Source organism: Nycticebus coucang, chromosome 13 (genome assembly GCF_027406575.1).
Source record: "Nycticebus coucang isolate mNycCou1 chromosome 13, mNycCou1.pri, whole genome shotgun sequence".
In the NCBI taxonomy this organism is placed as follows: Eukaryota; Metazoa; Chordata; class Mammalia; order Primates; family Lorisidae; genus Nycticebus; species Nycticebus coucang.
Window position 1 is genome coordinate 23,765,687 of NC_069792.1, and position 11,773 is coordinate 23,777,459.

Consider the following 11,773-nt stretch of genomic DNA (forward strand, 5'->3'; position numbering starts at 1 on the left):
ACACAGAAAATGTACCTAATGATACTAAACTGTACACTTGAAATTTTATGTGTATTTTGCCACACACACAAAAAATGCATGCCTATGGCGTTTCTGTTCCAGGGGCACTATGGCAGCAGACAACCAGGTGGCCCATGTGGCAGCCAACCTGAGCAGCAGGCCTGTCCTCCAGCTCAGTATTTGCACAAATGGAGTCTCAATCATTTAACCTTAAGAACAGGCTAACGTGGGGATTTCAGGATCTTCAACAGGGCCCAGGGGAGAAAAACCTGCTATAGTACTTTGAATGGAGGGAGAGGAGTAGGGTTTCTCTTTAACCTGTGTCCTGGAAAGCCCAGCAGATAGGTGGAGACTTTCCTTTCCTTTTCCTTTACAGAAGTGGCCAAGAAGTTCTGAACCTTGGAGCTACTCTTGGATCCCTTTGCTCTGTCTCCTCCCATTCAATGAAGTGTCCCATGTTTGCCCAATTCCAAGTTTACATCTTTTGTCTGGCCTGGAGCCTGCTGTCTTCCAAGGAGGCGCAGTCTCGCACTAGCCTCTCTCTCTCCCAGGAAGACAGATGGATGGGCAGATCGTGGGCTGGAGACAGGAATTCAGGCCCCATCTCCAGCCTGTCCATTCTGAGCCCCTCAGAGTCTCTGTTGTATGTTGCTGTCATGGTGACTGCTAGGGACAACACCTGGCCAGTGGGAGCCTGCCAAAGCCCACTGCAACAGCAGCAAGGGACGAAGAGGGTATTTCCGGGACAGTCAGTGAGGAATTAGAGATATGGGGCCAGATCTGTGCCTGCCAGCCCAAGCAGTCTGGAAGTGTTTGACCCAGAGTTGAAACCACAGAGCTGAAAATATGATTTTAAAAAATCAATATAATTGCTTTTGTAAGCACTAAATACCGAAGGACTCTTTGTAAGTCCCTTTCTGATTCTTTATTCTGGGGCATGATGACCAATAAGCACATTGGCCTCCATTCTTGGCCCTTCGTGGGGTTTATAATTACAGCGGATCCGCAGAGAGCTCCCAAACACCCTGGCTCGGCCAGGCGGAGACCAGCTGTTCTCATCCAGATCTCAGAGAGAGTGAGGCTTGCAGACCGTCACACATGTTCTCATATTAACATCTTTCTCCTGAGCGCTGTCCCTGCACTGTTAACACAGTCAGAGAAGTCAAAGGGGCTTCCCTGTGTGTGTTTCTCCTCTCCACTCCCCTTTATTTAAAAAAACACAGAGTTTTAAATTTCACGTTCTGTGATCTAACTTCCTATTTCCCACTCACAAACAAATGACATCTGGCCACTCTCAACAATAAACTTGGAAAGATGAGACATTTCCTGTTAGTTCCCCATGTAACCCCTGCTTAAACTTTCAAATTCCTGCAAGAATTGCCTGAAAAATAAAAGGATCATTAAAAAGTGAAGAAAAGGGAGGGGGAAGGGACTGGGGACCTGCCACAAGACCCCCCGACCGTCAATCCTGATAAGTTTTTACCAGTATTCCAGGATTTTATAAAAAACTGTTTCAGCACATATAGATCAACACAGATTTTTTACTCTGCACAACCACCTTGCAGAAATTGCGACTGGAAAAACCTTCCAAGCTGCTGGATCCAACAGCACAGCTAATTGCCCAATCCCTTTAAGTGGTGATAGAAAATATTATTTTAAAGTCCTCATCTGTTTTTTAGCACTCTGCTTATCTATTCACTTAATTCCTAAGAAATTGCATGTGGTCACACAACCTCAGCTGTTTCACAACCCCATTGTCTTCCAAATCTACATTTTCAAGCCTGGATTTTCTCCCTCAGCTTGAGTTGCCAACTGGATTTTCTTCCTGAAGGCCCTGCTGTCTCCCGTGCAGCCTGGCTAAGGCTGGTTACAAGGCCGTCTCCCAGCCCTACACTTTCTCACTCTCTCAATGATACCATTTTTTTTTCAAGACCAGGCTCAACACATGGTGACGTCCTGGAGGGTCTGGGCTCTTCCACACAGGACCCTCCTCCCACTCCTACATCCACCAAGTCGGATGATTTCCTAGCAGGTGTCCTTCTTCTACTTCCTGTCTCCTCCCCTCCAGAGGGCAGCCAACAGCTAATCCATCTACTATATCACTCTAGTCCAGCATTTTCCTGCTCAAAATCTTTCAATGCATTCTCAACACACACAAAGTGGGCTACATGGGCACATGACCTGGCCTGTCGCACAGGGCTCTGCTCTCAGGAGGGCCCTGTGCTTGGTTTAATCTCTGCTGCACTGTCTGGAAATTCTTAACAACTTTTAACAAGGGGCTTCACATTTTCATTTTGCACCGGGCCTTGTGACAGGTAACTAGTCCTGCTTACATGCTAAGTCCAGCCCTCTTGGGGCTGCATTCAGAACTGTTGCAATTTGGTGGCGCCTCTCTGTAATCCAGTGAGTACAGCTGGACTCAGCCTTCCACTCCAGCCATTCATATGGCTTATCTATTCCCATTTCTGCTTCCAGATCTTTGTTCATTCAATTCCTCTCTCTTCCATCATGCCTTCTCTACTTTCTCTCATTTCAATCCTACTCATATTTCAATATACTCCTCCCCCCAGACTGTCCCTACACTCTATTCCTCTGGCCATGATGGTCAGCCTCATTTGGATTTTACATAATTATTTTTCTCTTTTTATTCCCTGAGCCTTATCCTCCCAACCAGTGAATATTTGGACTCAAGGATCTTATTTTGTGTGTCAGCACCATTCCTGCAGTGCCGAGCAGCATGCACGGTGGATCACTGATTAATGAGCTATTTCTGCCCTATTTCTAGTGAGAATGTTAGGAAATCTTCACTACATGGAAGATGTGGGTTAAAATTTACTCAGGAAAACTGGAAGTCCTCACTGAACTCTATATATCAATGCAGTAAGTGTTGAACGCCTTCGTTCTGCCTGGCACTGTTCTCCACTAAGCAATAGCTGAAGAGTGGTCACTAGTGTCAGATCTGTAGCCACAGCCCTAGACCCACCCCTTATGAGCAGTGTGGTCTTGTATAAGTGACTTCACTTCTGCGTCCCAATTTTTTCCATCTGAAAAAAGAGAGTCGTGAACCGAAAGTACAGGCAACAAAGACAAATCAATAATTTGGACTTCATCAAAATTAAGAACTTTTGTGCATCCAAAGACACAATTAACAGAATGAAAAGACCAGCCACAGAGTGGGAGAAAAATTATGTATCTGATAAGGGATTACAATTCAGAAGATATAACAAACTCATGTAACTCAACAACAAAAACACAAATAAGACAATTTAAAAATGGGCAACAAACTTGAATAGACAGTTCTCCAAGACACAAATAGCCAATAAACAAATGAAAATATGCTTGACATCACTAGTCATTAGGGAAAAAATGAGATACCACTTCACACTCATTCATTAGGATGCAATTATCAAAACAGTGGAAAATAACAGGTAGAGAAAGATAATGCTTTGCTGGTAGGAATATAAAATAGTGTTCCCACATGGAAAACAGTATACCAATTCCTTAAAACATTTACTGAGGAATTACTATATAATCCAGCAATCCCACTTCTGGATATATATCCAAAAGAATTGAAAGCAAGGACTTAAGATATTTTAGTACCCATGTCCGCAACAGTGAACTTTGGCTATTTAAATAGCCAAAGAGTGGAAGCAATCCAGATATCATCAGTGGATAAATGGATAAGCAAAATGTGGTGTGTGTGTATTACTCAGCCTTAAAAAAGACATTAAATTCTAGAAGACAGGCACACGGCCTACAGACACATGAAAAAATGTTCATCATCCTTAATCATCAGAGAAATGCAAATCAAAACCACTTTGAGATATCACATAACTCCAGTAAGATTAGCCCACATCACAAAATCCCAAAACCAGAGATGTTGGTGCGGATGTGGAGAAAAGGGAACACTTCTGCACTGCTGATGGGAATGCAAACTAGTACGTTCCTTTTAGAAAGATGCTTGGAGATCACTTAGGAATCTAAAAATAGACCTGCCATTCGATCCTACAATTCCTCTACTAGGTATATATCCAGACCAAAAATCACTTTATAACAAAGATATTTGCACCAGAATGTTTATTGCAGCCTAATTCATAATTGCCAAGTCATGGAAGAAGCCCAAGTGCCCATTGACCCATGAATGGATTAATAAATTGTGGTATATGTATACCATGGAATAATATTATGCTGCCTTAAAAAAGATGGAGACTTTACCTCTTTCATGTTTACATGGATGGAGCTGGAACATATTCTTCTTAGCAAAGTATCTCAAGAATGGAGAAAAATGGCTTGGCGCCTGTGGCTCAAGCAGCTAAGGCACCAGCCACATACACCTGAGCTGGCAGGTTCGAATCCAGCCCGGGCCCAACAAACAACAATGACGACTGCAACCAAAAAAATAGCTGGGCATTGTGGCAGGCACTTGTAGTCCCAGCTACTTGGGAGGCTGAGGCAGGAGAATTGCTTGAGCCCAGGAATTGGGAGCTCACAGTTGTGAGCTGTGATGCAACGACACTCTACCCAGGGCAACAGCTTGATGCTCTGTCTCAAAAAATTAAAAAAATTAAAAAAAAAAAGAATGGAAGAAAAAGTATCCAATGTACTCAGCCTTACTATGAAACTAATTTATAGCTTTCTTATGAAAGCTATAACCCAATTATAGCCCAAGAAGAAGGGGAAAGGGAGGGGAGGAGGAAGGATGGGTAGAGGGAGGGTAATTGGCGGGAACACATCTATGGTGCACTTTAGAAGGGTACAGGTGAAATTTACTAAGTGAAGAATATAAATGTCTTAACACAATAACTAAGAAAATGTGGTGAAGGCTATGTTAACCAGTTTGATGAAAATATTTCAAATTGTATATAAAACCAGCACATTGTACCCCATGATTGCATTAATGTACACAGCTATGATTTAATAAAAAAAGAAATTAAATTCTGATAACATGCTACAATATTGGTGAACCTTATGCTAAGTGAAATAAATCAAAAGAAAGAACAACTATATAATTCCACTCACATGAGGTACCTAGAATAGACAAATTCATAGAGAGGGTGTTTTCTAGAGACTGGGGGGAAAGGAATGAGGAGTTACTGTTTAATGGATACAGAGTTTCTTTTTGTGATGGTGAAATAGTCTGGAAATGGGATAGTGGTGATAGTTGTATGACCTGAGAATGTACTTAAGGCCACTGAAGCAGACACCTAAAACTGCTTAAAATGGTAAATTTTATGGTATGCACATTTTACCCCAAGAGAAAAGGGGGATAACAGTTCATGTCAAGCTTAAATAAACTAACATTTGTAAAATGCCTGGCACATACCAAGTTTGGTTACAAAAGTAGGTACTAAAGTAAAAGCAACCATTGCAATTATTTTTCCCAAACTGAGCCAATCCACTGCCTAAGCTCTGCAATCACAAGAGTTTTTCCTTCCCCACCCCCTTCAGTCCATGTGGGGGAGGGGTCCCTTTTCTCTGCACTTCTGACATACGCAGTTCAGCAGTCGAGTCTGCAGCACCTTTGTCACCATCTACTTGTCCCAGCATGTTGGTTCTGTCTACCCAGGCAGGCTGCAGGTCTTTGAGGGCAGGGACCAAGCCAGGCCCGTCTGCACAATGCCTGACAGTGCTGGGCCATATCACCAATAACCGGACAAGTATGACACAGTCGGTGCTGTGGATGGGGTTCTGTCTCTGTTTCTTATCAGAAGAGGGTGGACAGGGGTGGAACAAAACGCAAGCATCAGCCACGCCGAGTCTTCCCACGGCTCCTTTATTCATTCATGTACAAATAAATGAACATGTAGTGAAAATGATTCTTTTTCCATATACCCTGTTATGAAAGAACATAATTTACTTTCCTGTAACTGATCTGAATTTCTATTGGAAGCCCCTTCCTTGCAGTTAAGCCAGCGTTTCCCCTCCATTTCTTCAGACTGGATCTAACAGCTGGGGAGGGGGTGGAGACCTGGGTCAAGGTGTCATCTAACGTCCAGGGAGGACCTGCTGAAACACTGGGCTTCTGTGGCTTTTGGTTCACTCTGCTCACAGCCGTGTCTACCCACTTTCCCAACCTCAAGGTGTCTTAGTGTCTCTGTGCTATTTGGGGGCCACAGCCTGCCCTGGGGATCCTCTGTGGCTGACCCGAAAGGCCATCATTCAGTGCTGCCCTCAGGCTCCCAGGAACATTCTCCAGTTCCGGATGAGGTCTTCAGACCATGTCTGCTCTGGGCTCTCGGTACCCACCTCCTCCTGGGCCCAGCCAGGGATAGGGGCTCAGGTCTCATCTCTCTCAGGTTCCTCACACATTCCCGGGGGTTCTGCTCTCATCCTTCCTCCCAGGACGTGGCTTACAGGAATGATGAGAGAGGGCAGGGGGACTCATGCATGGTCTTCTTGTCCCCCAGTATTCTGCACTAGCTCAAGACATCTAAGTCATCAGGTGTTTGTCCAAATTAATGCTTTCCGCCCTGAGCTCCCCCCAAAGCCCTCCTTCCTAGTCATTCACTCCACCAGGTAATGAATGCCCTTTTGTGCTCTCTGGGATACAGCAAGGGTGATGGGATGGGAGGAAGTGTGGGAGAGAAGCAGGTTAATATTTCTGGACTGTGTTACATATCACATGCATCCTTTTTTTTTTATTGTAAAATCATAGCTGGGTACATTGGTGCAATCAAGGGCATCCTTTTAACGGACATTAATTGAGCACCCTGTCCTCCTGACAAGCACTGTGCTGGTACCAGATCCACCACAGAAACAAAAATGGTGACAGTCCCTGCCCAGTGGAGCTCCCATCCTGGAGGGAAGGAGCCATGGATCCCCTGCACTAGGAAACTCTTAGCCAGCTCCTCTGACACTGCTATCTCAAAGGCTTTCGAAATGACTTGTAAGAAACACAGGGCAAGAGAAGTCATTCAACCTTTGATTATAAATACCGATACAAAGGAAAGACAGCCCCCGGGGAGAGAGAAAGCACAGTGGGGACCACACTTATGCTCTTAAAAAACTGCACACACACAAGCAGGTGGTAAATGAAATGGTCATTTCTCTGAGCAGTGGCATTCCTCCTCCTTAAAATCTCCCCTGTTAGAGTCTGACACCTCAAGGTCTGGGAAGGAATGTGGGTACTCTCGCCTCCCCGAGCCCCCTTTGGAAGTGAAGGAGAGAAGAGTAGGATCCCTTTGGCCTGGTACAGGCAGCTGCATTTTGGCTCCTGAGCGTCCAGTCCTGGCCACAGCCTGCGGGGCTACTGGTGTCAACTCTGAGGGAAGATGAGGCTGAACCTGCAGGCTGTGCCCAGGACTGGACGCCTCAGGAGCCAGGGGATCTACGGCTCCTTCCCTCCAGGATGGGAGCTCGACTGGGCAGGGACTGGCCTCAGGGTGTCAGGTCAAAATGGCTCTGAGGAGAACACCGCCCAGAAAGATCCTCCCTGGAATGTGCAGGAAACACCCCAGCACAAGAGGCTGGCTACGGTCTGAGGAGAGCAGGAAGAGATTGGGAAATTCCCTGATAATCCAATACAGAAAAGAGGGACTTGTTTCAGAATGCCACAGAACTGCATCCAGAAAATATGAATATTTTATTCTAGTTTATTTATGATCACAAAAGAAGGACATGTGGATTTCTGGTTCTCTGGTGAAGTGATGTGTTTTTGATGGTGGTTTTTTTTTTTTTTTTTTTTTTAAGACAATCCAGGCCTGGCACGGTGGCTCATGCCTGTAATCCCAGCACTTTGGGAGGCCAAAGCAGGAGGATCATTTGAGGCCAGGAGTTCAATACCAGCCTGGGCAATATAGCAAGACCCTGTGTCAATAAAAAAAATTTAAAATTAACTGGCATACACCTATAGTTCCAGCTACTTGGGAGACTGAGGCAGTAGAATTGCTTGGGCCTGGGAGTTTGATGCTACAATGAGCTATGATTCTGCCACTGTACTCCAGCCTGGGCAACATAGTGAGACCCAGTTTCTTTAAGAAATGACCATATGCTAGACCCTTGAACAGCATGTGTTTGGACTGCATAGACTACTTAGATTTCCTTCCACTCTGCCACTCCTGAGACAGTAAGACCGCCCCCCCCCTTCTTCCTCCTGAGCCTAGTCAGTGTGAAGAGAACAAGGATGGAGACCTTTGTGCTGGTCCACTTCCACTTAATGAGTCGTAAATACGTTTTCTTAATAGTACTCCCTTTTCTCTAACTTACTTTATTGTAAGAATGCAGCATATGGTACATATAACACACAAAATTTGTGTTATCTGACCTTACTGATACCAGCCTTACTGGTATCAGTAAGGCTTCCAATCAATAGTTGGCTATGAATAGTTCAGTTGGGGGGGCGGGGGGCGGAGTCAGAAGTTCTATGCAGAGTCTCAATTGCTCAAGGGGTCAATGATTCTAGCTCCTGTTTCGTTCAAGAGTCAACTGTATATCATTTATTACTGCTCAAAGAAAAATAAAATATTTAAATGTTTATTCCAAAATGTTTGCATTTTTCTTAAGAAGTTCTTACCAACTCAGAATGAGAATCATGCCAAAGAGGAAGACAGTGGCATTCCCACATTCATCACAGTTTATTGCATTGTCCTTTGCTTGTTGCTGGGTACTGGGGATAAGGGTGGCTACGACTGAGCCTGGATCCTCAAGGAATTTACAGCCAACAGGGGGAGGAAGATAAATACTCAGTGGGGAAGAAAAGAGAGAAGGGTGTGAGGAAGGAGGAAGAGATGGCTAAATTCTTGGAATAGCTTGCATGGTTCCACCTGCTCAAACTTCTCCAATGGCTCCCATCTCACTCTGAGTAAAAACCAAAGTCTTTTAACAGCCTCCAAGACCCTGCTCCATCTGCCTGGCTCCTTTCCTCTTGGGCCTCATCTCCTCCTCTTTCACTTCTCTCTCCCTCCCCCACCCCCACCCCACCCCCCATTCCCTGCCAGCCACACTGGCCTTCTGGCAGACATGCCCATGTCAGGGGCTTTGAACTTGCTGTTGAGCTGGACTGCTCCTCCCAGAGGGCTCAGGAGGGCTTCCTCATCCTGTTCAGCCCTACTCAGCTATCATCTTCTCTCAGGCTCCCCTCCTACCCCAACATACTCTATTATTCTTTCCTGTATTGCAAGACTTCCGAAAGCATATGCAGACACTCAGTGGTCCATAGACCCCACTTTGAGAACTGTTCTGTTAAAATTCCCTGGGAGGCTCATTAAAATTCAGCTCCCCAGCCTGTCTGTGAGAGATGCTATTTTAGTGTCTCTGGAGATGGGACTAGAACTCTGCATTCTAAAAAGTAGCTCAGGTGATTTTTTTTTTTTGAGACAGAGTCTCATTATGCTGCCCTCAGTAGAGTGCTCTAACATCACAGTTCACAGCAACCTCAAACTCTTATGCTTAAATGATTCTCTTGCCTCCTAAGTAGCTGAGACTACAGGCACCCACCACAGTGCCCAGCTATTTTTGTTGTTGTTGTTGTTGCAGTTATCATTGTTATTTAGCAGGCCTGGGTCGCGTTCGAACCCACCAGCCCTGGTGTATATGGCCAGTGCTGAGTGTGTATAATACCACTGAGTTATGGGTGCTGAGCCACTTCAGGTGATTTTAATGATACAGTCTAAGGGCACCCTTTGCAAAAATAATGAGCAACTATTGAAAGCTTTTTAAATCAGGAGAGACAAGATTAGCTCAGACCTGCACAGAGCTCTGGGGGGCCATAGTCTTAATCTCAGAGAGAAATGCTAAGAGTCTAAATCAGGGGCCAGCTAAGTAACCTGGAGGGTGGAGCTAACTAACCCTACTCCACCACCTACTTTTGTAAATGAAGTTTTGTTGGAACACAGCCATACCCATTCTCTTATGCAGGGGTCCTCAAACTATGGCCTGTGGGCCACATGTGGCCCACCAAGCACATTTATCCAGCCCGCTGGGTGTTTTTGCCACAGTTGCCTGTCCTGCTTAGCAGCCGACTTTGTCATGGCCGCAGTGCGCATGTGTGGAATGTGCACCAACTCTCTAACTCACTCCTACTCTCTGACTCCCCTCCTTCTCTCTGTCTCTAGACTCCTCATCTCAGTCTCTGGTGTAATCATTGACAACTCAGCAAAATACTTTTGTGAAGCAGAAACAGCTAAATACTTTATCACTGTGAGCAACAGTTTCAATGTGCAACTTCAAGGAAAGGGGAAGCTTGTCTGTGCTATGCAATCACATGTGAAAGCATTTGAAGTAAAATTAGGCCTCTCATCAAACAAGTGAAGGAGGAAAATTTCTGCCATCTCCCTACAACTCAAAATCTGTTAGTGGAAAATACACCGGTTGCATTCCCAAATAAAACATGTGTGGATTCACTGGGAAAGTTGCAAAAGGAGTTCCAATTTAGATTTAAAGAGCTTCATTTCCATGAACAGGACATACAGCTTTTCTGTAACCCATTTTCTATTGACATTGAAAATGTGGATTTGATTTACCAAATGGAACTGGCTGAACTGCAGAATTGTGACTCTCTGAAAGATGCATTCAAGTCAAGCAGCCTTCCTAATTTCTATGCATCTCTCCCCTCTGAGACATACCCTAATCTCAGGAACCATGCACTGAAAATGGCAACCATCTTTGGCAGCACTTTTATCTGTGAACAGACTTTTTCCAGAATGAAACATCTGAAATCTCCAACCAGATCTAGACTAACTGATGCACACTTACATTACTTGTTACGATTAGCAGTGACAAACATGGAACCGGACATTGACCATCTCAGTAGCCAAAAGCAGGCCCATAGCTCCCATTGAAATGCTGGTAAGTTTGTTGATTTAACTTTACTTGTTCTTCATTTTAAATATTGTATTTGTTCCCATTTTGTTATTTATTTCAAAATAAGATATGTGCAGTGTGCATAGGAATTTGTTCATAGTTTTTTTTATTTTTATTTATTTTTTTTATTAAATCATAGCTGTGTACATTGATATATTCATGGGGCATCATTCACTAGCTTCACAGACCGTTTACCAAGTTTCACATATACCCTTGTAAGATGCACCACAGGTGTAATCCCACCAATCCCCTTCCCTCTACTCACCTCCGCCCTCCCTCCCCTCCCTTTCCCCCTTCCCCCTATTCTTAGGTTGTAACTGGGTTATAGCTTTCATGTGAAAACCCTAAATTAGTTTCATAGTAGGGCTGAGTACATTGGGTACTTTTTCTTCCATTCTTGAGATACTTTACTAAGAAGAATATGTTCCAGCTCCATCCATGTAAACACAAAAGAGGTAAAGTCTCCATCTTTCTTTAAGGCTGCATAATATTCCATGGTGTACATATACCACAATTTATTAATCCATTCGTGGATCGATGGGCACTTGGGCTTCTTCCATGACTTAGCAATTATGAATTGGGCTGCAATAAACATTCTGGTACAAATATCTTTGTTATGATGTGATTTTTGGTCTTCTGGGTATATGCCCAGTAGAGGAATTACAGGATTGAATGGCAGATCTATTTTTAGATCTCTAAGTGTTCTCCATATCTCTTTCCAAAAGGAATGTATTAATTTGCATTCCCACCAGCAGTGCAAAAGTGTTCCCTTTTCTCCACATCCGTGCCAACATCTCTGGTCTTGAGATTTTGTGATATAGGCTAGTCTCACTGGAGTTAGATGGTATCTCAAAGTAGTTTTGATTTGCATTTCTCTGATGATTAAAGATGATGAGCATTTTTTCATATGTCTGAAGGCTGCGCACCTGTCTTCTTCAGAGAAGTTTCTCTTCAAATCCTTTGCCCAGCCTGC